General features: G+C 46.1%; 1 protein-coding gene across 3 annotated transcripts in view; it reads right to left on the minus strand.

Moving 5' to 3' along the window:
- Positions 1 to 22,519, minus strand: part of FRMD6 (FERM domain containing 6) — a 60,175-nt gene that overhangs the window by 29,522 nt on the left and 8,134 nt on the right. The gene's annotated exons all lie outside the window — the stretch shown is intronic.

Here is a 22,519-nt window from a genome sequence, read left to right on the forward strand (position 1 = left end):
AGCAAATTGTGAAGTATCTGTGTGGTCTTTTTTATGTTCAGTAAATCGTATTGATTGAGCACTTACTGTGTGCAGAGCACTGTACTAAGCGCTTGGGAGAGAACACTAGAACACCAGGAGAGACACATTCCCTGCCCACAATGACCTTTCAGTTTATTTCTGCTATTGTACTTTCCAAAAGATGACCCCGGAACTGCCCAGCCTGTACCAGTCCCAAATTATAAATACAAATAGACTAAAAGGAAAGACTTCTCCATATTTTTTTAACAGATGATTTGAGCTTTTTTCTTTGGGGATCCCAACAAATAACCAGCCATATTGAGCTGCGTGGCTCAAAATAAGCCTCGTAAGTTCAAGGGTTATATCCCGGTTGACTTCCGGACATGTTCATACCCAGCCACACTCTACATGGCATGATGAGATAAAAACCAAAATAATGGGGGTGGGGGGGTTTTGGCTGAGCAGGTGTGTGTGCACATGTAAAGTGTGTGTGCACACATGTAAACAATGCCCCCTCCTGCACTATTGCTCTGCCCAATCAATCAATCAATCGTATTTATTGAGCGCTTACTGTGTGCAGAGCACTGTACTAAGTGCTTGGGAAGTCCAAGTTGGCAACATATAGAGACAGTCCCTACCCAACAGTGGGCTCACAGTCTAAAAGGGGGAGACAGAGAACAAAACCAAACATAACAAAATAAAAGAAATAGAATAGATATGTACAAGTAGAGTAATAAATATGTACAATCATATATACATATATACAGATGCTGTGGGGAAGGGAAGGAGGTAAGATGAGGGGATGGAGAGGGGGACGAGGGGGAGAGGAAGGAAGGGGCTCAGTCTGGGAAGGCCTCCTGGAGGAGGCCCACCACACCTACGTGCCTGATGCTGTTTCCACTTCTCCCATGTTGGTGATAATGATGATGGTTCCTCTGTTGGGAATGACTGGTTGAGCCTTTTTTGTGTTTGGGTATTTGTTAAGCACTATGTGCCAGGCACTCTTCTAAGCACTGGGGTTACAAGCTAATCAGGTTGGACACAGCCCTTGTCCCCCATGGGGCCCCCAGTCTTAAACCCCATTTTACAGATGAGGGAACTGGGGCACAGAAAAGTCAAGTGACTTGTCCAAGGTCACGCAGAAGACAAGTGCCCCGAGACTTCAGGACCGACAACCCGTACAGAGGAATTGACTGTACAGATGGTGGTTGGCGCGGTGCCCCTTGGGCCTGCTGAGGCGCTGAGTATATCGAGTGAGTAGGCAGGACCCATTTATGGCCAAAGACACTGCGGCACAATGCTAATGCTAATGGAGAAGCAGTGTGGCTCAGTGGAAAGAGCCCGGGCTTTGGAGTCAGAGGTCATGGGTTCAAATCCCGGCTCTGCCAATTGTCAGCTGGGTGACTTTGGGCAAGTCACTTCACTTCTCTGGGCCTCAGTGACCTCCTCTGTAAAATGGGGATGAAGACTGTGAGGCCCGCGTGGGACAACCCGATCACCCTGTAACTTCCCCGGCGCTTAGAACAGTGCTTTGCACATAGTAAGCGCTTAACAAATACCATCATTATTATTATTAATGCTGTGCCAGGGCTCTGGGGCCTGGCAACCTGTTGCTTTGCTAGCCACTTGAGCATTCGCTGCCCAGGCTGGTCGGCTATTTTTCAGAATTCCCAAACAGGGCTGTCCATCTCACGGTCCAGCCCAGGCCGTCTGGCGGTCATGCGCCTTCGCCTCTGTCGTTGCCTCAGGAATGGCCCAACAACGGCAGAGCTGTCCAATTACGCTAACACTCGATAAATACCACGGATTGATGAATACCGTGGGGTGATTGATCCGTATTCATATTGACTACCTGTTTGTCTCTCCTCCCCTATTAGACGATCGATTCCTTGGATATGCTCCCCGAGCACTAACTCTGACCGATGAATATCACCTTGCACCCTCTGGGGCTTGATGCCCTCCAGGCATTTCTGACCCTCCCTCTCAGGATGGCTTGAGAAACGGCCAGAGCAAGAGACACTCTCCATTTTGCCTCCACTGTACACGACAGGGGCAGACCGTGCCACGGAGAAAGAAAAACTCCCGAAAGCGAAAACGTTTAGTGTGGCTGAACGGCTTTGCCCCCACAGCCCCTTCCTCTAGCCGCGAACACCACAGAAAATAATTCAGAAATTCACGTACCGCAAACGGGGCTTATTAAGCAATTTGTCTACAACAGTAAGTTTTTCAGCTGAGATGAAACCTCTCTGCTTGAATACTAATTTGTGGGTGCACAGCATCGCATCTGCTAAGGAGATTCCAGGAGCACGCTGAATGCGCTTTTATTTGCTCTCCATTTGCAATAAATTACAAAGCTTGGTTAAAAATGCTTTCTCCGCAAACTAGGCATGTGGAAAATCCAGTTGGTCTCACTTGGGAATTTGATGTTCTGCTGCACTGGGTTGGTAACCCCAGAGACATATGAATATGTTTTTAATTTTCTACCCCCGTTCCAAGGGTGATCTGGGGGAGCTTTTATCTTGTCAGGGAGAATAAACTACTGAGTGGAAAAATGTCTTTATCCAATTCTGTATCTTGATTTCGTCTATCTCACCACCGACCTCTTGCCCATGTCCTGACTCTGGCCTGGAATGCCCTACCTCTTCATATCCGACAGACGATCACTCTCCCCACCTTCAAAGCCTTATTAAAAGAGCGTCTCCTCCAAGAAGTCTTCCCTGACTAAGCTCTCATTTCCTTTACTCCTACTCCTTTCTGTGTCATCCTGATTTGCTTCCTTTATTCACCCCGCCATCTCAGCCCCACAGCACTTGTGTACATATCCATAATTTATCTATTTATATTAATGTCTGTGCCCTCCCCCCAGACAGTAAGCTCGCTGTGGGCAGGAAATGTATCTTCCAACTCTATTACATGGTACTTTCCCAAGCGCTTAGTACATTCATTCATTCATTCAATTGTATTTATTGAGCGCTTACTGTGTGCAGAGCACTGTACTAAGCACTTAGGAAGTACAAGTTGGCAACATATAGAGACGGTCCCTACTCAACAGTGGGCTCACAGTCTAGTAATAATAATAATAATAATAATGATGGCATTTATTAAGCGCTTACTATGTGCAAAGCACTGTTCTAAGCTCTGGGGAGGTTACAAGGTGATCAGGTTGTCCCACGGGGGGCTCACAGTCTTAATCCCCATTTTACAGATGAGGGAACTGAGGCCCAGAGAAGTGAAGTCACTTGCCCAAAGTCACACAGCTGACAATTGGCAGAGCCAGGATTTGAACCTGTGACCTCTGACTCCAAAGCCCGGGCTCTTTCCATTGAGCCACGCTGCTTCTCAATAGCCACGCTGCTCCTCAATACAGTCTAGTACAGTGCTCTGTACACAGTAAGCACTCAAAAAATATGACTGATTGATTGATTGATTCTAAGCCTACTGACATAATCATTTTAGAAGGATCATTATTATTTCGGCCCTGGAGTGTGGGTTTAAAAAAAATCTCATCTGCAACATGGCTGGTAAATAAGACAAACAGAAGAAACAGGGTTTGACATGAGGGGGAAGATCACCATATCAGTCAATCAATGGTATTTATTCATTCATTCAATTGTATTTATTGAGCGCTTACTGTGTGCAGAGCACTGGACTAAGCGCTTGGGAATTACAAGTTGGCAACACATAGAGACGGTCCCTACCCAACAGTGGGCTCACAGTCTAGAAGGGGGAGACAGAGAACAAAACAAAACATATTAACAAAATAAAATAAATAAATAGAATAGGTACAAGTAAAATAAATAGAGTAATAAATACACACAAACATATATACATGTGCTGTGGGGAAGGGAAGGAGGTAAGGCCGGGGGGGATGGAGAGGGGGTGGAGGGGGAGAGGCTACTGGCTAGTTGACTACTTTCCTAGGAATGGCATTAAATTGGCCTTTTAGGAAAGGCTTTGAAGATGAGTAGGGCTTGTGGATTGGATTTTAAAGGGGAGGGAGCTCAAGTAAGGGAGAAGAGTGTGAGCAGGGCCTAGAAACTAGGACGGATGAAAGCAGCTTCTCCACTTACTATGTGCAGAGCACTGTACTAAGCACTTGGAGAGTACGATACAACAGAATTAGCAGACACGTTCCCTGCCCACAACGAGCTTTCAGTCTAGAGACATCGATACGTCATCATCCACCTCCACATCCCATCATCCATCTTCTCTTAGGGTAAGGATACAGAATGATTCACCTCTCTGGCTTAGCAAGTCCCGCCTTCGAGGTAAGGAAGCGTAGCCGGCCCTCTGCCCACTGACGGCCACTGCCCCGCATTCTGGGCCAGCACTGAGCCGATGGGCAAAAGCGCCATTGGAATGTGTGGGGTACGGCGAGGCCAGAGAACCCTCCTCCCCCCAGGATACCCACATAAGGCCATCAACTGTGTAGACAGGGGATACACATTTTGCTGACCCGAAATCAGCAACCCATCAGTAACAGCTACAGAAGGATAAGCCACCCGAGTCTCCTGTAACGCAGGGTGTCCCACTGTTTCACTAGCAAACAAGCACACTATCTTCCCATGCCTTTCTGGCTGAAAACTGGAGGCCTCTTCCCTTCACTCCTGCTCAATAAGAACACAAAACGGAGGGATGAGAAATTAGACGGTCAAACAGCTCGAATACCTCAGCAACCAGGACTGTCGGAGTTACAACCCAACCCTTCTGATAGCACAGATGCGCTATTAGAACAAATCCAGTTTGCTTTCAGATAAATTCAGCCTGACTGTCTGTCTGGGCTTTCTCGCTCTCTCTCCCACCTTCCAGAGAAGCTGCTGCTGAAACCCGGCTCAGTTCATTCACTCGTTGACCAAAAGGACGGAAGGGAATTCTAAAACTAGGATCATGCTAGACAGGAAGCTCCTTGAGGACAGGGATCAATCAATCAATCAACCATATTTATTGAGCGCTTACTGTGTGCGGAGCACTGTACGAAGCGCTTGGGAAGTACAAGTTGGCAACATATAGAGACGGTCCCTACCCAACAGTGGGCTCACAGTTTATTAACTCTATTGCACTCTCCCAAGTGCTAAGTAACAGTGCCCTGCACTTAGTGCATACTATTGATTTATTTGGGCAGCAATGAGTGCGGAAATTTTCAACAACTCCCAGGTTGCAGTTTATTTTGTAAGGCCGGGTGAGCTTGAGAGCATCGTGATTTTCAAAGCAGAGGAGCTTCACATTTTCATGGCTTCCTGCTCTCTGAAACCAGCTCAGATTTAACAAGAGGACACAAAATTCCTTTTCATTCTGTTGAATTCCGAGGGGTGATGCGGCCAAGAGAAAGTGCCGGACTCGGGGAAAAAAAAATCTTCTGCTTGGAAGCATCTGCTTCTAATTCCTACAATGAAATCTTTGATTCCGTCACGCACAGAGTTCCCTCTGGCAAAGGAACGATGCCGTTTTCTAGAGAATGATTCTACTGTGAGCGTCTAATCTGGGAGGGAAGAACCCTTCAAGTTCTTCTTTCCCTAAAATAAGTCTTTCCATTACAGCTAAGATGAAGCTGGAAGAAATGCCACCACGGCCTCACAACTTGAGTAAAAGACATGCTAAAAGGCGAAGGAAACGTTCATTCTTCCTCTGACTGGACTTGTAATGTTTCTTAAGTAAAACAGAAGCTCAAGGTGTGTTGGTGGAAAGCTTAATTGCGGAAGAACCTTGCCTTTATGCGTCACAATCCAAGTGGAAACTGACGTTTCCCCAGTGCCGACGGCACCCCATTATTGACGGTGTTCCTCCTTGGATTATTTACTAAGGTGAAGCCTAGCAAACTGTCATCAACCCCACCCTGTCACCCATCCATGTCCCGGTGGGGTGAGGGCAGCCCCAGTGAGGAAGTCGGAAGGAGTGAGGACGCAAACTAGAGCCCTGAGATTGGTTAGATGAAACTGAGGCAGATTAAAAAGCTACGTGCAGCAAAGCAAGAAATATGCCGGCACCTTGCAGTTCAAAAACAGGGATGGAGGGAGGGCGGCCTACTAAACCCTGTGCCGGAACAAGCAGACCGAATTAAGGATGCTGTGGTCCCTGGAAGCACTGTGGCCTAATGGATGGAGCACTGACCTGGGAGTGAAGAAGGACCCGGATTCGAATCCCAGCTCCGCCACTAGTCTGCTGTGGAACCTTTTTTTTAAAATAGCATTTATTAAGCACTTACTATGTGCAAAGCACTGTTTGAAGCGCTGGGGAGGATACAAGGTGATCAGGTTGATCCCAGTGAGCCCACGGGGGGCTCACAGTCTTCATCCCCATTTTATAGATGAGGGAACTGAGGCCCAGAGAAGTGAAGTGACTTGCCCAAAGTCACACAGCTGACAATTGGCGGAGCTGGGATTTGAACCCATGACCTCTGATTCCAAAGCCCGGGCTCTTTCCACTGAGCCACGCTGCTTCTCTTGGGCAGGTCACTTTGCTTCTCTGTGTCTCAGTTACCTCACCTGTAAAATGAGGATTGAGACTATGAGCCCCATGTGGGACAGGGATTGTGTCCAACCCGATTTGCTTATATACACCCCAGTGTTTAATACAGTGCCTGGCACATAGTAAATGCCTAACAAATGCTACCGTTATTACCATTATTAATAAATACCATTAAAAAAGCCAAATTGAACATAGCCAGAGCTGGGCTGAGGCTTTTATTTAATCCCTAAAAAATGCTGTCCCTCAAAGATGGTCTCACAACTCCACCACAGGGAGCAGATGACACTCTCGCCTCCTTGAATGAGCGGGAGTCATGTTCTAATAATAGAAATAATTATGGTATCTGTTAAGAGCTTACTCTAGGTGTCAAGCACTCTGCTAGGTGCTGGGGTAGATAGAAGATAGTCGTACAGTCCCTGTCCCTCACGGGGCTTACAGTCGAGGGGGCATTTCTGAACATGCCTCCCAGCCCTGAGATTGAATCAATCAATCAATCAATCGTATTTATTAAGCACTTACTGTATGCAGAGCACTGTACTAAGCGCTTGGGAAGTACAAGCTGGCAGCATATAGAGACAGTCCCTACCCAACAGTGGGCTCACAGTCTAGAAGGGGGAGACAGAGAACAAAACCAAACATATTAACAAAATAAAATAAATAGAATAGATATGTACAAGTAAAATAAATAGAGTAATAAATATGTACAAACATATATACATATATACAGGTGCTGTGGAGAAGGGAAGGAGGTAAGACGGGGGTGGTAAGATGGGGGGGAGGAGGTAAGACGGTGCGGAGGAGGTAAGACAGGGGGAACTACCCCCCAAAGCAAAGTGGCTAAAATGGGACCCCCAAGGTCTGCATTCTGTCTGGGAATAAAGGAAGCTAGCTCTCTTCCTCCCTTCAAGGCCCTACTGAGAGCTCACCACCTCCAAGAGGCCTTCCCAGACTGAGCCCCTTCCTTCCTCCCCCCCTCGTCCCCCTCTCCATCCCCCCATCTTACCTCCTTCCCTTCCCCACAGCACCTGTATATATGTATATATGCTTGTACATATTTATTACTCTATTTATTTATTTATTTTACTTGTACATATCTATTCTATTTATTTTATTTTGTTAGTATGCTTGGTTTTGTTCTCTGTCTCCCCCTTTTAGACTGTGAGCCCACTGTTGGGTAGGGACTTTCTCTATATGTTGCCAACTTGTACTTCCCAAGCGCTTAGCACAGTGCTCTGCACACAGTAAGCACTCAATAAATACAATTGATGATGATGATGGGAGCCTGGCTGTAAGACTGTCCTGGTCACCCAAAGAAATTTTCAGCCATCCCCAAACGGTGACCACGATCTTTCCGGAGACTGTAAGCTCCTTGTGGACAGGGAACCCGTCTGCCAACTCTTTTGCACTGTACTCTCCCCAAGCGCTTAGTACTCTGCACTGCACCCAGCTAAGTGCTCAATAAATGCCATCAATTGCTTGAATGACCTCACCACCACCACCCGCAGCAATGTCCTCTTTAAGGATGCAAGCCAGCTATACATCCTCATGTACATTTACAAATCCACAGACGACAATTGATTAGTCTTTATGCAGTCCATAGGAAGAGGCGACCTTTCTGCCTTTATTGCGTGCAGAGAAAACTGGAGAAAAGCTGACCGTCGGGGGCCTGCCATTAACCTCTTAGCCAAGTGTCAGAAGGAGCACATGCAATTTTAGGAAAGCATCCGATTACATAAGAGAAAGTCAAGACACAGTGGGAAATGATAAATTGAAGTGTGTAGGAAAGCGGCCCCTCATCTTTCTCTTTTCGGTCCTAGATGACCCTAGGAGAAATACAAATTTTCATTTATTCTAGGAGAGGCTGCAGAGTATGTGGAAGAACTTCAGAGCAATCATTCTGCTCTTTTTCCTTTTCCAAAATATGACAGACTATTTTCCTTGAAGATGAACAATATCCTGTTGGCTAAAGGTAACTTCTGATGGAGGCTTCAACCCTTTCCCCCATTCTGGTAGGAATGGAAAAACAGACTCTCTAATCAATCAACCGATAGTATTTCCGAACCCCTACTTTGTGTAGCACACTGACTCTCTAATCGACCAACCAGTAGTATTTCTGAGCACCTACTTTGTGTAGAGCACTGTACTAAGCACTTAAGGGAGTCGAACAGATTCGGTAGCCATCATCCCTGCCCTTGAGGAGCTTATAATCCTGTGGGGGAGACAGACACTAAAATGACGGGCAGACAGAAGGAAGGAAGCGTGGATATACACGTGAGTAGGTATTTAAATGATGAGGTGAACTGACATGATAGAAGTGCTCCAGGGAATTGAGTCCATAAATTTGTAATCTTGATTCTTTATCCTTTTATACCAACTTGCTTTCACATTATTTACCTCACTTTTGTCCTCACAACTTCTCTGTTAGATAATAATAATAATAATAATGTTGGTATTTGTTAAGCGCTTACTATGTGCAAAGCACTGTTCTAAGTGCTGGGGTAGATACAATGTAATCAGGTTGTCCCACGTGGGGCTCACAGTCTTCATCTCCATTTTATTCCTCCAATAGGTAGGAGGAAGCAGCTATTATTATTCCCACTTTACAATGGGGGAAAGTGAGGCCCAGGGAGGTTACATGACTTGCCCAAGGTCATTCATTCATTCATTCAACTGTATTTATTGAGCGCTTACTGTGTGCAGAGCACTGTGCTATGCGCTTGGAAAGTAAAATACAGCAATAAAGAAAGACAATCCCTGCCCACAGTGGGCTTTCAGTCTAGCAGGGGAGACAGACATCAAACCAAGTAAACAGGCATCAATATAAATCACTAGAATTATGGATATATGCATATATACATAAATGCTGTGGGGCGGGGAGAAGGGGGGAAGAGCAAAGGGAAGCAGTGTGGCTCAGTGGAAAGAGCATGAGCTTGGGAGTCAAAGGTCACGGGTTCTAATCTCAGCTCCGCCACCTGTCAGCTGTGTGACTTTGGGCAAGTCACTTCACTTCTCTGTCTCAGTTACCACATCTGTCAAATGGGGATTAAGCCTGTGAGCCCCATGTGGGACAACCTGATTACCTTGTGTCTCCCCTAGTGCTTAGAACAGTGCTTGGCACATAGTAAGCACTTAACAAATACTATCATTATTATTAAAAGGAGCGAGTCGAGGTGACGTGGAAGGGAGGGGGAGCTGAGGAAACGGGGGCTTAGTCTGGGAGGGCCTCTTGGAGGAGGAGTGCCTTCAGTAGGGGTTTGACGAGGGGGAAGAGTGATTGTTTGGCGGATTTGAGACTGTGAGCCCACTGTTGGGTAGGGACTGTCTCTATATGTTGCCAACTTGTACTTCCCAAGCGCTTAGTACAGTGCTCTGCACACAGTAAGTGCTCAATAAATATGATTGATTGATTGATTGATTGATTTGAGGAGGGAGGGCGTTCCAGGCCAGAAGTAGGATGTGGGCCAGGAGTCGGCGACGAGGCAGGAGAGATCGAAGCCCAGTGAGAAGGTGAGTGGCACCAGAGGAATGGAGGGTGCGGGCTGGGATGTAGAAGGAGAGAAGGGAGGTGAGGTAGAAGCAGCATGGCTCAGTGGAAAGAGCAATGGCTTTGGAGTCAGATGTCATGGGTTCGAATCCCGGCTCCACCACATGTCTGCTGTCTGACCTTGGGCAAGTCACTTAACTTCTCTGAGCCTCAGTTCCCTTATCTGTAAAATGGGGATTAAGACTGTGAGCCCCAAGTGGGACAACTTGATCACCTTGTATCCCCCCCAGTGCTTAGAACAGTGCTCTGCACATAGTAAGTGCTTAACAAATGCCATCATTATTATTATTATTATAGAAGGGGGCAAGGGGATGGAGGGCTTTGAAGCCAATAGGTCACACAGCAGGCCCGTCGATTCTCCAGGATATTCCTCCTCCAAGTCTCTGATCTCGAAGAGGGCTGGTGCGGCCGCTGGCTGGCTGTTCTGGACAAGTGGTAGGTGCCCTTTTGTAGGTGCCACAGGTCCAAAGTCAACTGCCAGTCACTGCAGCGGCAGCAATGCCTCGACCTGGTCTAGTTAAAGGGCCCCTCCTCAATAGATATGGGCAGGTGGCGGTCCTCCCCAAAAGAAACCTTAGAACGGAGAAGCAGGGTGGCCTAGTGGAAATAGCATGGGCCTGGGAATCAGAGGACATGGATTCGAATTCCGGCTCTGCCAAATGCTTGCTGTGTGACCTCGGGAAAGTCACTTCACTTCTCTGTGCCTCAGTTTTCCTGTTCTCCCTCCTGCTTAGGCTGTGAGCCCCATGAGGGACAGGGTCTGTGTCCGACGTCATTCACCTGTATCTACCCCAGCGCTAAAAAGATTACTTGAAACATAGTAACAAACCAGCATAATAATAATAAAAGGAGTCAAAGTCCCTTCCCTCCCGGGTCGAGAGGTCTTGGATGGGGAATCTGGGGGTCGGCCTTTTTTTTTTAGGTTATTTGTTGAGCGCTTACTGTGTGCCAAGCATTGTTCCAAGTACTGGGTAGAAACAAGCTTATCTGGTTGGATATGGTCCCTCTCCCACAGGGGGCTCATAGTCTTGATCCCCATTCGACAGATGAGGGACTTGAGGCACAGAGAAGTTAAGTGACCTGCCCTAGGTCACACAGCATTAGAACCCAGGTCCTTCTGATTTCCAGGCCCGTGCTCTACCCGGTAGGCCGTGCTGCTTCTCCTTAGGCAGAGATGGGATGGAGTGGAGCGTTCGAACGCCCGGTCTCGCCCAGAAGGTGAAACGAGGGCAACTGGCAGGGACTCAAGCCAGGCCCCGGCCAAGAGGGAGGGTCTAACTCTCAGAGCTGCGGTTTTCTGGCTCACGGGCTCCCGCCAACGGAGTTCCCTACGGCCGAGTCGGAGTCGAGGCGGAGATGCGGCCTTCCCCGCAAGAGCTGCTTCTCCTCTGCAGACGACATTGAGGCTACCGGCTTTTCCCTCAAAAATATTTTAAGGTCGTTAGTAGCCACGGTATTTTACCAAGCACCCACTCGGTGCGATGCACAGTAATAATAATAATAATGGTATTTGTTAAGTGCTTACTATGTGCAAAGCACTGTTCTAAGCACTGGGGGGATACAAGGTGATCAGGTTGTCCCATGTGGGGCTCACAATCTTAATCCCCATTTTACAGATGAGGTAACCGAGGCCGTGAGAAGTGAAGTAACTTGCCCAAAGTCACACAGCTGACAAGTGGCGGAGCCTGGATTTGAACCCATGACCTCTGACTCCAAAGCCCATGCTCTTTCCACTGAGCCACGCTGCTTCAGTACTAAGCGCTTGGGAAAATGCAGGACAAAGAGTGACGCGTTCTCTACCTACCAGGAGCTCACGAGGAGAGATCGGGCAGTTTTGCCGGTGGCTTTCCCCAAAGACTTCCAAGACAAGCCCCTTGTCTGCTGGGTGACCTTGGACACTTCACTTCTCTGTGCCTCAGTATCCTCATCTGTAAAATGGGGATTAGGACTGTGAGTCCCAGGAGGGACATGGGCTGTGTCCAACCCGATTAGCTTGTATCTATTCCAGCGCTGAGTACAGTGCCTGGAACGTTAAAGTAAGCACTTTAACAAATACCATTTTTTAAAAGACGAATGAAGACTCCACTTAAACTAGGCACCTCAAGACTAAAATGCCAACATGGGCTTCAAATACAAACACTATAGACGCAGATGTTCAGAACTCAGAACCCTTGATTTACATTAGCAGGAGTTCCTCCCAAACAGTTATTAGGGCAATGAAACAGCAATTTCCTAGTAATTTGGGGTCTGACTCATTAATCTAGAAATTGGGCTCTGGGCTCATTTTAGCATTTAAGGCTGGAGGGACTTAAAGGGCCCAAGAAGAGAGCAGAAAATAACCTGGAAGGAAAGTTATTTGAGTTGTGCTTGTTTGGAATGGGGAGCCTGAAGCTTTTTTGGAATTTCCTTTCTAAAAATGCTCTCGGTGCAGCAGTCGGTCACAGCCAAATCTCACAACTGCAGAACGGTTTACAGCAGCACCCGCCTGTCAATCTATGCTCGTGCCGTCGCCTACGGGATCATCAGACTGGTTTCAAGCACAAACGATTTCCGATAACGGACATCAAGTAGATTAAATACAGAGCAGACAGGCTGAAGAGACTCACTGGGGTGGGAGAAAAAGTATTAGTTCTACCGGGGAGATTGCTTGGATACACAAAATCCACTGATGATGCGAAATACTGATGAGGTCTAGCTAATAATGTCAATTTCTACCCCCCACCCACCCAACTAATTTTACCCAGATAGTTATCAGCTTTGCTATTTGCCTATACTCCCACCTCTCTCCTTATCTGCTTTCTGGCCAAGGGGTCAAAAACTCCAAAATGGCCAAATGGCCAACGACCGGGGGATGAGAAAAAGACGGGCCTCTCCGTGGTACAGGGCCTGTATCTGATCCATTACATTCGCCTCTGCCCCACTGTTTAGCACAGTGCTTGGTACGATACATCAATCAATCAATCAATCATATTTATTGAGCACTTACTGTGTGCAGAGCACTGTACTAAGAGCTTGGGAAGTACAAGTTGGCAACATATAGAGACGGTCCCTACCCAACAGTGGGCTCACAGTCTAAAGGGGGAGACAGAGAACAAAACCAAACATAACAAAATAAAATAAATAGAATAGATATGTACAACTAAAATAAATAAATAAATAAATAGAGTAATAAATATATACAAACATATATACATATATACAGGTGCTGTGGGGAAGGGAAGGAGGTAAGGGGGGGATGGACAGGGGGACGAGGGGGATGTAAGCATTAATACATGTAATGTTTACATGTAATGTAAGCATAATGTAAGCATTAATTCATGCTTAATCAATACTCTAGGGGACTTTGGTATTTCACCTACCAGGGAATCAGCCCTGAATAACCAAAGATTGTTTGGAGCTGATGAGCCAGCTGGGAGTCAGGAAACCGAGGTTCTCCCTATGCCACTGGTCTCCTTTGGACAAGTCTCTTCCTCTCTCTAGGCCTCAGGTTCCTCATCTACAAAATGGTGAGGCACTTCTTCTGCCTTCTTCTTACTGTCAGAGGACAGTGAGACCCCTATGAGGCAGACATTGGGCCCCTTTTAGACTGTGAGCCCACTGCTGGGTAGGGACTGTCTCTATATGTTGCCAACTTGTACTTCCCAAGCGCTTAGTACAGTGCTCTGCACACAGTAAGCGCTCAATAAATACGATTGATTGATTGATTGATTGCTGTACCCATAGGCTCACTTTGGGCAAGGAATGTGTCTGCTGGAAACAGCAAAGGCTTGGGGGTCAGAGGACGTGAGTTCTAATCCCGGCTCCGCCACGTAACAGCTGAGTGACTTTGGGCAAGCCACTTAACTTCTCTGTGCCTCAGTTACCTTACCTGTAAAATGAACCCAATGTGGGACAACCTGATTACCTTGCATCTACCCCAGCACTTAGAACGCTGCCTGGCACATAGTAAGTGCTTAATGAATGCCATCATTATTATTACTTCCTTTGTATTGTACTCTCCCAAGTGCTTAGACAGTGTAAGCGCTCAATAATGATGGCATTTTATTAAGTACTTATTATGTGCAAAGCACTGTACTAAGCGCTGGGGGGGTTACAAGGTGGTCCCATGGGGGGGCTCACAGTCTTAATCCCCATTTTACAGATGCGGTAACTGAGGCCCAGAGAAGTGAAGTGACTTGCCCAAAGTCACACAGCTGACTATTGGTGGAGCCGGGATTTGAACTCATGACCTCTGACTCCAAAGCCTGAGCTCTTTCCACTGTGCCACACTGCTTCTCAATAAATACCATTGACAATACCAATAAATACCTATCCTAGGGCTTAGCACAGTGGGACAGCATGTCTACTTTATCATCCTTCGTCCTCTTCTCCAGTACCTAGTACAGTGCACACGGTAACCGCTCAATAAATACGATTAAATGAATGAATGCTCTGCCGCCGGTGGGTGCACAACAATTACTACTGAGTTAATTTGTGCGACTCACCTTGCTAATTTTATCGTCTTCCAATCCATTCGTTCCCGGCCCACCAAATGTCAGCCCGGCCACGGCCAGTCCCTCCCACCATTCCGTAGCCTTAGTTTGTCCCTGGCAGATAATTACCGCAGCGTCTCTCCCAAAGACCCCTCCCTGCACCCTGAACTGTCAGCAGTAATACCTTCGGGTTGGTGGGGGACTCTACTACTGACTGCCCCGAGATGCTCATAAAGTGAACTCGGTCCAATTATGTGCTGCAGACGTGCTAAATAGTCTCAAAATCAGCACGGTACCTTTACGTGTGATGACATCCTGTTTCCCACATTTGATTTGCCCTATTTAGGCGATTGGCTTGGAAGACAAGTGGGATCTCGGACCAGTTCCCACCACTCTGAAAGGAAGCGGAGGCACCCTGCTAAAGCCTGGGTTTCTCTTTTAAATGTGGGGGATTTCTTTAAACCGTCCGCTTATTCCCCGCCACCTCCCCAAGTCTGCCCCTTCCAGTACAAGCTCTGCTCATATCACCGCTAGACTATTGGGTCGGCTTCCTTATCCCTCTCTCTGATTCCAGCCTCTCCATAATCCAATCTACATTACGCGCTGCTGCATGGATCACCCTGAAGCATCACTGGGCTCGCATTTCCCCTCTCCTAACCCCCCCCAGCCCCCAACCAGCTCCTGAGTGTCCCTCACATCAAACAAAAACTCCTAACAATCAGCTTCAGTCAGTCAATCAGATTTACTGAGCGCTTACTGTGTACAAAGCACTGCACCGAGGGCTTGGGAGAGGACGATACGACGATATAACAGACACATTCCCTGCCCAGAACGATCTTACAGTCTAGAAAGTAGGGCTTCAAGCCTCTCCGCCAACTTGCCCCACCTCACCTGTCCGCCCCCTTTGCTTGTTGTTTTAGACTGTGAGCCCACTGTTGGGTAGGGACTGTCTCTATATGTTGCCAACTTGTACTTCCCAAGCGCTTAGTACAGTGCTCCGCACACAGTAAGCGCTCAATAAATACGACTGATTGATTGATTGATTCCCCAGCTCGCCCTCTTGGTCCTCACAAGCCAAACTTCGGATGATAGATCACCCTCCCCTCTGCTCTCCCTGCTCCTTCCCCTCACTCATGCTGTTCCTCTGCCTTGGAACTCTCATCCTCCTCAAATCTTCCGGAACACAGCTCTCTCCACATTCAAAGTCCTCCTTAAATCTCACCTCCTCCAATAAGCCTTCCCTGATTAATTCCCAGCAAAAGAACCCATCACTTTTCTTATATGTCCATACAATTGTCACTCCATTATTACCACCTTGACCACTTTATTTGTAAACATTTTCACGAAGCAGCATGGCTCGGTAGAAAGAGCCCCGGCTTCGGAGTCAGAGGCCATGGGTTCAAATCCCGGCTCCGCCAATTGTCAGCTGTGTGACCTTAGACAAGTCACTTCACTTCTCTGTGCCTCAGTTCCCTCATCTGTAAAATGGGGAGTAAGACTGTGAGCCCCCCGTGGGACAACCTGATCACCTTGCAATCTCCCCGGTGCTTAGAACAGTGCTTTGCACATAGTAAGCACTTAATAAATGCCATTATTATTATTATTATTATTACTGTATAAGCTCCTTGTGGCCTGGGATCAGGTCACTATTTTTTTTAATACTTCCAAAGTGTTTAGAACAGTGCATTGCACCAAGTGGGTGCTTGATAAACATAATTACTACTTTTTCTTCTACTCTGGAGAAATGCTTCCAATCATCTCATTCTCCAACCATGGAAAGGCAAAGACCTTGGGATTGAGTAGATTCGATTTTAACATCTCCCACACCTGATTGTAAGCTCCTTGTGGGCAGGGACCATGTCTACTGATCCTATTGCATATACTCTCCCAAGCGCTTAGTGCAGTGCTCTGAGTCACAGTAAGTGCTCAATAAATGCTATGGATTGATGCAAGTACCATTTCCCAAAACAATCTCCCGATTTCTAAAAAATGAGCGGCAAAGAGCTGTCCTACAGGACCAGTGGAGAGCCACGAGTGTCTTTCAGAGCAGGACGAAACTCATACTCTAGGAGGAATAATAATAATAATAATAATAATAACAATAATAATAATAATAATGGCATTTGTTAAGCGCTTACTATGTGGAAAGCACTGTTCTAAGCGCTGGGGGGATACAAGGTGATCAGGTTGTCCCACGTGGGGCTCACAGTCTTAATCCCCATTTTACAGACGAGGTAACTGAGGAACCTTAATGTGCTGCCACTTCGACCTCCTTGAATGTTTCCTCATCAATTAATCGATGGCATTCATTGAGCACTCACTGTGTGCAGAGCGTTGTACTGAGTGCTTGGGAAAGTACAATACAAAGAGTTGGTAGATGCACTCCCTGCCTACAGGGAGTTTACAGTCTGCAGGAGGAAAGAGACATTAAAATAGACTATGGATAGGGGAAGTAGTGGAGTGTATAAATGTGCCAGGGGGTTAGGGTGAGTATTGAAGTGCTCATTAAAACAGTCCAACAAGCCAAACCCTTTCGTACTTGAGGAAGATGCCACTGGGGGTGAAACCCACCTAGGGTTTCGGAGGTGACCAAAAAGGTCAGTGCAAAACCCGTGATTCCGGCCATGCTGGGCACTCACAAAGACTATCCTTAGTTGTACCGTCATGTTTGTTGTTTACGGCGCCCGGGGCCGTTCTAGGGTTTGCCTCCCGGGCTTTCGATCCTAAGTTTCTCCTCAAAAAGAGCCTTTCCTTTCTGGATGGCAGCACGCCAAGCCGGCTTGTCCAGAGTGACAGGCAATGTCATAAATGTACCAAAGGCTCTGGGAACAGTTCCTTTCTCTCCGCATCTCAGATCCACATAGTAAGCGCTCAATAAATACGATTGATGATGGACGGCGATCGCTCTGTCAGGGTGGACGCTGTTCTGTGTACCTCGGGATGCTAAATGAAAGGTTTTCATCTACCAAGCCGGGACCTCCCTTACAGTCATCCTCAGGGATTACGATCGTGTTCGACAGGAACTCCCACCGCTTACGGGCTGAGGTAAGAATCCTGTCTCCAACACTGATTTCAAGTAAGGGCTACTTAAGGAATGTAAATTGATTTAGTGACAGATGGCAACTAAGGGTTATTATGGAAAAGAGAACCAATGAACACGACAATTCCCGAGTATCGCGCCGTGCCAAGAAAACATCCTGGAAGCTCCACTTAAGCCGAAGGATTGCTTAAAAAGCCATGGAGTGCTTTGGAAACTCCTGCCAGGTAACTTTCAGAGTACACAATGTGGGTACAGGTTCACAGTGGAAGCAGTGAAAAGAACACACTGTTTTTATTTTGCAATCCGGTGGGATCCAACACAAGGGAAATGAAAAGGTCGTGAGAAGCTTTTTGGATTTTGGTTTATTTTTATGAAGTAACACAGGAATCTAATGATGAAGGGCGTTCAGTTTTTTTTGTTTTGGGGTGGTTTTTTTGGTTTTTTTTTTCTAAAGGGAAGATGAGTCAGGTTCTTCTGCCTACCCAAATCATTCCAGTGTTCCTCTGGAGGTGGCACTTCGAACTTCTGACAGCTTTCATGATCTCCAAATGGTCTCCTGCTAGTCCAACTTGTACTTCCCAAGCGCTTAGTACAGTGCTCTGCACACAGTAAGCGCTCAATAAATATGATTGAATGAATGAATAAATGAAAGACACTGGGTACCTCCCTCATGCTGCAATCAGGCCCAGGAATGATTTGGACAAGACTGGGAATGGAGGTGGAAGTATCCTGCTTTTAACACACCCCCCATCGCTAATCGTGACTCCCAGCCAGTCACGTCAATTTTACCCCTCTTCTTGTGCCCTTGGAAATGTCTGTGTAATTGAAAATGTCATAATAATGACATGCAGCAGAGATTTCAAGTGCTTAGTACAGTGCTCTGCACACTGTAAGTGCTCAATGAAGACCAATGGCTGAGGACAACAGACAGGTTTGTGCAAGGTATCTTGAAGCTGCATAGCACTTAAAAGACAACATGTTGAAAATTTAGAGCTGTAATTGTGTTAACTTGCGTTAATATGTGTACGTGCCATCCTTCATTACTGATGTGTTATTTACACTGCCTTTTTATCAAGTAACTCTACTTATCACTGTTTAATAGGATTTATATCATGTTGATCTTTTTCTTGCATCCTGCAAATGCATCAGGGCATTCTTCATTATTTCCTTTGGGAAATAAGACTTCATTTAGTACTGTTTCGCTTTTATTACTGTTCCACAGAGCCCATAAAGCATGCTGACCAGATCCGTGCAGTCAATGTGAAACGGGGAAGACCAAAGATGAGTACCCCTCCCCTCCCTCCCACTCTCTAAGCAGACCAACTGCCTTTGCAAAAGAGTCACATTAAAAAAAAACAAAAACCTACAAGTCTCCCATTTCCTGGATAGAAAGAATAAAGATGGTCGGCAGGCTTGAGTGAGCCAGCTTTGTCATGCTATGCAGATGGTGTGACAGGCATTAGTGGCTTAAAGAAAACACACCAACACTGTGCCAACATCACCTATGCTGCATGGTAACCGACGGTGGGGGTTCCAACCCCCTTCATCTTTCAAATGGCAAAGGTTTTCAGTGCCCCAAGGGTTTTCCTCTCTCTTCGCTCGCCTTCGCCCTCTTTTATCCCTGAGAAAATGTAATTTTAATCAGATTTCTGCTTTCCCTGACCCCCCAGACCGTGAGCTGGTTGTGGGCGGGGAATGTGTCTGTTTTTTGCTGTATTGTACTCTCCCAAGCACTTAGTACAATGCTCCACATACAGTAAGCACTCAATAAATATGACCGACTGACTCTGAGCCCCTCACTAGAAAATCCAAGAAGATTTGAGTTTGCACAGAGATTAGTACCAATTACTGAGAAAGGCTAAATTAAAGGACCCAATTCTTGAAAGAATACTTATCTCAAACACATTAATCTCAAGAGTTTTAGGCTCCACAAAGTGCCTTCCCGATGGCAGTGAATTTCCCGAAGAATTATACAATAATCAATCTTCCCCTAAAATGAGCAGCTTAGTGAATCTAGGCTCTTGTTCTTGACAGGCATTTATTGTGACTGCCACCTACTGCAGTCAATGTCAACATGACACTGAACTATGTAAAAAATTATGCCCCCGACAATTAGGTTTAGATCAATGTTAAAATGGAATTTAATTATCGGTGAAATAGCGGAAATATCTTCTGTTTGAGATAATCAGAGCACTTCTTCAACCCCTTGATGTCTCACTACTCTACAGAGGCTGCATGAGTACATGCTTTGCACATAGTAAGCGCTTAATAAATGCCATTAAAACAAAACAAAAAACTGTGTGAAGAACAGCACAGACCGCAAACATATCCCACTGGAATCTGCCAATGCAAATTCCTCTCACAATTCATCAATGTTCCCTAAGCACTTCCAATTAATTTCTCTAAAAACTAAGCACAATTCTTTCTGAGCTCCTTGACTGGGCCACTCTTTTCCTCTTGCTAACTCCCCCACATAATTCTGGTGCGCAAAAATAAAGGTTCTAGTCCTGGCTCCACCACTTTCCAGCTATGGCAAGTCACTTGGGCAAGTCACTTCACTCTACTTTGCCTCAGTTTCCTCAACTGCAAAATGGGGATTCAATCAATCAATCAATCAATCGTATTTATTGAGTGCTTACTGTGTGCAGAGCACTGTACTAAGCGCTTGGGAAGTACAAGTTGGCAACATATAGAGACAGTCCCTACCCAACAGTGGGCTCACAGTCTAGAAGGGGGAGACAGAGAACAAAACCAAACATATTAACAAAATAAAATACATAGAATAGATATGTACAAGTAAAATAAATAAATAGAGTAATAAATTTGTACAAACATATATACATATATACAGGTGCTGTGGGGAAGGGAAGGAGGTAAGACGGGGGGGATGAAGAGGGGGACGAGATTCAATCTGTTTTCCCTCCTACTTATACTGTGAGCCCCACGTGGGACTTGAACTGCGTCCAATCTGAGTAGCTTATATCTACCACTGTACTCGGAACAGTGCTTGACATGCAGTAAGCACTACCAAATACCATTAAAAAAAAAGAAACAGGCGCGACCCTTCCCAGATTCCTGACAAATTTCTGTGACCGTAATGGCAACCGTGCAGTGTGAGCAGGTCATGCAGGATCCAAGGACCCATCCCAAGATTTCAAGAGCGAGAACCCGCGTTAAAGTCTTGATTGGAGCAATGCTGCCTGTCCTGTGCCCGCTGGGGATGGCAGGTGCCACAAATGACTAGGCTGGCAGAGGAGTGGCCCACTGAGAAACCCTTATGAGAATCTACTGAACAAAACCCATTCCCAGCCAAGGTGCTTCAATTCAGCTCTTTGCGCCTCCTCAATATTTCTGCCCTCCAAACACGATTGCACACGTCAGTTGACACAGTGCCATTTGCCGACTTCTACTGGAAAATGATTATATATCTACCTCTTCCGTGACACTGTAAGCTCCCTTTGAGCAGGAAGCCATGTCTTCTACTTCTCCTGGACTCATCACGCACTGCTCTACATAGAGCGGCAGTCGATCGATAAATTAGCGGTATTTCGTGAGCCCTACTGATGGTTGGATTGAGGTGGCAGCTGGGGAAGCAGGAGGTCCTGGGCCAGAAGACCAGTTGGAAGAAGAGGAGAGACGAGTTGACGGCAGCCATCCTCAGGAGAAAGTCTGAAGGGGGTTAGGTCACGGGCCGGAGCTACTGCAGGGACCGTGCACACCACAACACACGCACAATGACCTGGTCTTTCACTTAATTTTGAAAATAAAGTGAGACTCTTACCATCCTACGCGAGGAAAGGCTCTACACATCAAGCACTTTGCTAAATCGCTTAGCATTTTGCTAGGAATGTTCATGTTTCTCTTTTCTAAAGCAATTCCATCTATTTGAATAACTAGATGGTGGTTTATATTATAAGTTTCAGCTGAAAAAACATTTAACATGATATTAATAAAACAGTCTGACAAAGCAGTACTGAGGGAACGCTGACATACGTTCTACACCACAATCCACCAGAAACATGCAAATAATCACTGAAGCTTTCAACTTCTCAGAAAAATTTGCTGCACCCCACCTCAAATGAAAGGGCTCCCTATTTTAAAATACTTTCCATAATCATCAACTTTTCAGATACTAATATGTCCCCTACTGCAAAACTTCCCTGTAATAAATCTGACTTCAAAAGACTTAAAACCCACCAAATCTCTTTAAGCGCTTAACTCTTACGCATTGTCTTTTGGAAGTTTAGGAACTGTAGGTTAAGTGTTTTAATAGGCTCAAGGAAGAGAAGGTAATTAGCATCACAGACTTGAGAGGATTTGTTTTGATAATAGTGTTACAATGAGCTGACATATCAGAACTCAAAGATCATCCAGAGAGAAGGAAAGTGGTCTTCACACATTATATTAGGATATGAATCCTTAATTTTCTGATTGTCAGTACCATGCTCCCCAAAACTCTTTCGATCTAGGGGGAGATGCCAGGCTAGAAGAGACCGAAAATTACGAGAATACAAAAAATAAACCTGATCATGAGACGATTCCCGGTGTCTGTTTGGAAGAGGCCAAGGCAGCTATCTAACAACTTAGCTAGCACTCTACGGAGATCGTAACAGCAAAACTCTGGGTGTGTTGTCCCCACTTTGGATGGTGAATCCCCAGAAAGAGGAGAGGGAAAATAATTCTAGTTTGGCTCATTACTTACCACATTTACTGCATTTCCTCTGTGTGTGCAACACCCTACTAAGCATTTGGGAGAATACCATAGAGATAGAAGATATAATCCCTGCCCTCAAGGAGTTTACTGTCTAAGTGGGGGAGATGTGCAAATCCTTTTACTATGGAGAAGGAGGAGAAGTGCTTAAATAGGCCAGATTTTTGCCTTCGGGCATTTTGAAGAAATCAAAGAAGCCAGAGGCAGAAGGGACACACTTAGGCAAAAAACCGAACTGAAGTAAGAGGAGATAACTGGATTAATTAGTGGTAAATGGGGATGGGCCA

This window comes from Tachyglossus aculeatus, chromosome 14 (assembly GCF_015852505.1).
Source record: "Tachyglossus aculeatus isolate mTacAcu1 chromosome 14, mTacAcu1.pri, whole genome shotgun sequence".
NCBI lineage: Eukaryota > Metazoa > Chordata > Mammalia > Monotremata > Tachyglossidae > Tachyglossus > Tachyglossus aculeatus.